Raw genomic sequence first — 6,000 nt, forward strand, 5'->3', positions numbered from 1 at the left:
AAGAATTTCACCAAACCTTTTTGACATAACTAGAAATGACTAGAAATTTTTATAACTAGACATGCTAGAAATTTTATCAGCTTAAAATTTTTCTTCTAAAATCATCTGTTAAAAAATATGTTGTTGAGAAAAGGATAAAAAATAATTTCGTAGAAAGGAATAAAACAATCCTTCTGAGAACATTTTTAGGTAAAATATAAATTTTGATGTAATCTTCCTAGAAGAAACCGATTTACAAACTCTTTCCGATAAAATTCAAAGCAAAATCAAGTAAGCAGTTTCGTATTTTTATACCACACCCGGAAACACACACCTATTCCAATTTATTTGAGTTACGTTTCTAACTTTAAGATTATCGAATTTAATGGTCGGATAACTTTTTCAACCAGATAGATAAAATCAATTAATGTAACTAGATATAAAAACTATATAGAACTTTAAAATTTAATTCATAAAATATACATTTTTAAAATATTGGTCATTCTTTCATAGAAAAATATAAGAAATAATGTAACGAAAAAAAATGAAATTCATATTTGTATCAACTGATGAAATATTTGGTTTTTTGATAAGTAATATTCGACCCGTGTAAGTTATGTTTTAGAACGGTTCTAAGCGTTCTAACACGGGACGTAAATCACTTATAAAAATATTACACTGATTTCAAACAATAATTAACCATTCTACTCCGGGATTAATTGAATAAATGTTGAGTATGAAATGATTTCTCGTATAATAAACTTGATGAGCACTACAGCACTTCAAGGCATCTAAATACAAGAAGGCCAGTTATACAAGCGGCATTTTTGTTCTGTTCGATGCAAGAATAGGCTGGATAATGAGCATTATTACTTTCATACAAAGTATTTATACGTAATTCTTACATTTTTTTATGATATCCATAAAAAATATTGGAACAGGTAGTTTAAAATATTATATTAATGCACTTTTTTCTTTTTTTTACTTTCATGAAGATATTATTTCTTCTGTTTTTACTATTCTTAATCATCAATTATTGCTGTCAAGAAAAAAAAGAGCTGAAGAATACATGTTCCAAAATTATTTAATTGCTATAAAAAAATTAATTACGAATTTTAAAGGTTAACAAGAACTTGTAAATTAAGTTATATTAATGGCATTGATCATATTCGGATACACAACAGTGTAATTTCTTGTGTTATACCAATTATAAAATCTTATGTTATAATAAAGATAATCCTGAAAACATTCTAAGAATAAAGAAAAAACTTCATGAAATGAGAGTATTTATTGTTGAATTAAGGTCAATCCCTTTTAAAAATTAAATAAATTCTATTAATTAAAACTACGGTTGGATAATCTCAATCATATATGGTTCATCTGTGTATTTCCCTCATTTACATTATTGTAAACTGAATAAAATACTCTTCTTTTTTGTTTTTTAAAAAGAAATAAAAAATCAAAATTAATTTTTCTGAACAAAGATATAAATATTTTTTACATAAAAGTCTCTAATAGCCTACTATAGGATTAATGAAGGTTATTAATTTCCCTATGGATAGATTTAAATTTACTTTGATAACTGTTTAAACCAAGCCCACCTCACTACACAAGCTAATCTTACTGACGTTTCCTAACTAAATAAAGCTACTCCTAGTAATGCGGAACTTCCAGACTTTCATATAATTCACTGATTATTACCATGTAATTCTAACCCAAAATAAATAAATATGGTACTTACGTATTAACGCCACCGCAGCTACAGCTTTATTTAAAAACAAAGTAGTCAATCGGATTTCGGTGGAAAATGAACAGTCTCTTTATTAATTTTAATAAATGGTTATTTATATTTATTTATTTTATAAATATAATTTAACCAAAATTAACCTACACTCGCTTCGCTCGCTAACCTTGACTAATTAACACCGTAATTTCGTGAGTATTTATTTAATAAATTCAGTAAATTATTGCAATTATTTATTATTTAAATAATCAAAACACTCCTATTAATTAGTCAAGGTTAGCGAGCGAAGCGAGCGTAGGTTGTTTGGTTAAATTATATTTACAAAATAAATAAATATAAATAACCATTTATTAAAATTAATAAAGTGACTGTTTTTAATCTATGTTAAACTCTATATCGGTCCTATTTCCACCGAAATCCGATTGACTACTTTGTTTTTAAATAAAGCTGTAGCTACGGTGGCGTTAATACGTAAGTACCATAAATATTTAAACAAACATAAATAATTATAATAATTGTATGAAAATATTCTACAGGAATAGATAAGACAAGGTGTCTGTCCCTGTAAATACGTAGAAGAAGCAATGCAGGAATTCAAGGAAAAATCGAGAGTGTAAGTGCCCAAGAAAAAAAAATTAAAATTCACCAGTGCCATTGTTCTTTAAACAGAAACCAAAAAATTGAGTTAAATAATTCTGGCGAACATAGATTTACGCTGAGAGAATAATGGATTTTTCTCTCTAATTAACCATTATTATTTGAAATAAATAAGAAAGGATGATAATGAATTAAATGCTAAATTAGTGGAATTATTATACCTAAAGAAGCACATATATTTTTTTTATTTAGATAATAGAATTACAAAATATGGTCGACCAAAGGCAGAGATTAAAAGCAAACTCATAGAAACAATTGAATTTTCATGGAATGAGTCAGAATGGAATGCTTGTTATTCTTGATAATGACTGCCTTTTCGGAATTAACTGGCGAGTCATTTCAGAACAATCTTACAACTGTTACAGTCATAGCAATATTTATTCTACATACTTAAACACCTATTTCATTAAAATCGGTTCAGCCGTTCTATAATTACAATCGTAAGGGTACAAAAATACTCGGTTAAACACTTTATCCCTTCCTTCCCCTTTTCAATCAAATTAAAATAATTTTCAGCTAGATAATTTTTTTTTTTTTTATTATAATTCCAGTTAGATAATTTTTATTTATTTATTTTATATAGCCCAGTTAGATAATTTTTACTTTTTTTTGTTTTTAATACCATGTAATTCTAACCCAAAATAAATAAATATTTAAACAAACATAAGTAATTAATAATAATTGTATGAAAAAGATATTCTACAGGAATAGATGTAAATTATATGGCAAATTTTTTTTTTCTATTATTTTTTAACTACGGATTAAAAGATAAATAAATTATAAAAAATATTTGTTATTATTAAGGACTTAAATACTAGATTTAATTTAGTCTGTTTACCGTGTTTACCATAAAATAAAACCAAAACTAAAGAATAATGGATTCATCAGATAATTTTTTTTTTTATTTCTTTAAAAAAAAGAAGGATATTTTATTCAGTTTACAATAATGTAAAAGAGGGAAACACATAATTTATATATTAATACAAACACATACAGTAATCTTTGCGTGACGTATGTGAACATAATTTACTACGATATGAAAACGTATATACGAATTTTCAACTACGTGTATATTAGAGCAAATCAAAACTATAAAGAAGGATTAACATTGAGGGAATATGAAAGATACGGAGAAAAATGACAGAAACGTTTTTATCAAAATTTTAATGTAATACGGTAAAATGACATGTTCTTAGCTACAAACAGATGCAGTAAGATATAAGAACACGAGTAACCAAAAATATTATAATGTAACAGTTATACATACTCTACCGAAGTAACGTAACGAACGATGACGGAAACAGACGAAGGTGCAGTCGCGACGGGCAGGCGAAGACTGGGTGACCATTGCCAACGAGGAACGAAGTTATTTACATCAACAACCAGTGGATCACAGGATTCAAGTGAATCATTAAAAAAAAAATACATCGTGCTTTTTTATAATTTTTTTGTAGTTAACGAGCGCTTTAAGATTAATTTGATCCTTAGGCCTCATAAATATTATTTTTAAACACTATTTAAGATATTTACAACTACTATATTATGTTATATAAAAACCATTTCCCTTAGCTGATAAAACGTTGCATATCTTTCAAAATTAATAAGATTATTTGATAACACCATATAAAACAAAATCAGCCAATATGGATTTTGCTTTAAGCTGAATAATAAATTAATTTAAAATAAGTTCAGTTTTCAATTCATTAAGTTCAATTATTGATAAAACATCAAAGAACTCATACTTCTGTCGTTACATTTATGTAAATCCATTTTCTAGAACTAATAACGACAATATAGTTTTCAATGTGTTATAAAAACAGGTAGATGTATTAAGTATCAGTAACCTACAAACATTTATTTTTATGTAAATAAAAATAACGCACGCTTAGCAAAATTATTAATAGAAAAATAATAAGGTGAATTATATAAGTACACTTTTGTATCGTGTAATAAACCAATATATTCCTAGTTTAAATGTATTCAAATAATGAATTTTTTTTATTGCTAATAAACCTATTTTTGCTCTCATATTTACGAGTAGTATTGTTATACAAAATAATATTATTTTCGTTTCTTTCTATCAATCTATACTAAAGCAGATTATGACTAATATGTGTTATTTAACTTTTTGCTTACCTAAATTATTTCTGGTCAAAATATTATAAAAGAATACATTTGAAGAAAACAGCTTACGTTCTACACTGAACACAATGCAAAACTAACTACCCTAATTCACTTGTATTCCGTTTACATCTACGTAGCGCTTCTGTTGCTTCCAATGCTGTGTACAATTCCCACTTGCTTGTGCTAATAACGTAACCTTCAATCTTTCAGTGTCCAATTTTTTTTTTTTTTTTTACTGTACACAAAATAACTTCCTCATCGTCAATACTCATACATCTTCAACAAAATTTTCAAATTTAATAATATTATATCGTTTATTCTGTTATTTTAATTAAAAATAAACAGTAATTACATTTAAATTATTTAGATTAAATATATTTTTATTTAATTCATTACACATTATGTTTGCTACTAAAATTTAACTATTTTTTCACGGATGTAATGCAACTTTTTATTTGTTATAAAAAACACTATTGAAAAAATTTTCGCTTTTTGAAAATACTTCATAATTATAAAATATTAACATAATATATATACACACACATATATATATATATATATATGTGTGTGTGTGTGTGTGTATATATACTGTGCATATAATTTTTTAACAAACTTTTTTGAATATAGATTTATTAGAAAACATTAAATAAAATGTAAATATATGAAAATTAATAATAAAAATTAAAAAATGTTAATTTATTACTTATAAAAAAACTAGTTTAAAATTATACCAATTATTCTGGTGGCCAAAAAATGGTAATTTTTTTGTTCTGTTACCAAAAGTCTCATGCCTTTAGAGGGCTAGATTTAATGGGGACGATACGTCACAAAGATTGATACAGTATTTCTTAGATAATAAAATTAAATTACAGTACTATTTAAACATAAACAATATAAGATAAAATGAAATGAAGTCGGTAGAAGTGGTGGTTATACAACCAATAATATTCCAAAAGGGTATATATATATTTTATCCAGGAATGATTAAGGTTTAATGTGGTGATATCTTATTACAGTATTACATATGTAATATTCATAACTATAACGGTTACAACAACAAAAATAACAACCCAAAACAACTACAACAACTCCCAAAAACATATGTTATGTTTGGCAACATAACTCCCAAAAATTAAACAAAAATCTTAAGAATAACAAGCACACCATGCTAGGACTTATTAGGAAAAGAAAGGAATGAAGTGATTTCTTTTTTTTTCTTCACTGAGCTAAATAAGATTATATTTATCCCTAAAAGAGATAATTTCATTCTGTTCACCATATAGACTGGCTGAGTAGTGAGCATCATTAAAATCAGAGAAAGCATCTCTGATTACTACCTTTTATATCTCAGGTGCTTTACGTGAATTAAACCAATAAAAAAGATTGTTATATGTAATATAACAACAGATTAATGTACCACTTTGTTTAATGAAACAATTCTTTTGTACACTGTTTCAATTTAGTAGAGGAAGTATTGTTCTATATTGCAAAAATAT

General features: G+C 25.8%; 1 protein-coding gene across 2 annotated transcripts in view; it reads right to left on the bottom strand.

Annotated features, from left to right (window-relative positions):
* LOC142326032 (meiosis-specific nuclear structural protein 1-like) overlaps positions 1–4,626 on the bottom strand; it is a 608,636-nt gene extending 604,010 nt beyond the window's left edge. For both annotated transcript variants that reach the window (XM_075368124.1, XM_075368123.1), the window contains exon 1: positions 4,517–4,626. The gene's annotated coding sequence lies outside the window, so the exon portion shown is untranslated. The remainder of the gene's footprint in view (positions 1–4,516) is intronic.
* Positions 4,627–6,000: the final 1,374 nt, after the last annotated feature.

This window comes from Lycorma delicatula, chromosome 6 (assembly GCF_047948215.1).
Source record: "Lycorma delicatula isolate Av1 chromosome 6, ASM4794821v1, whole genome shotgun sequence".
NCBI lineage: Eukaryota > Metazoa > Arthropoda > Insecta > Hemiptera > Fulgoridae > Lycorma > Lycorma delicatula.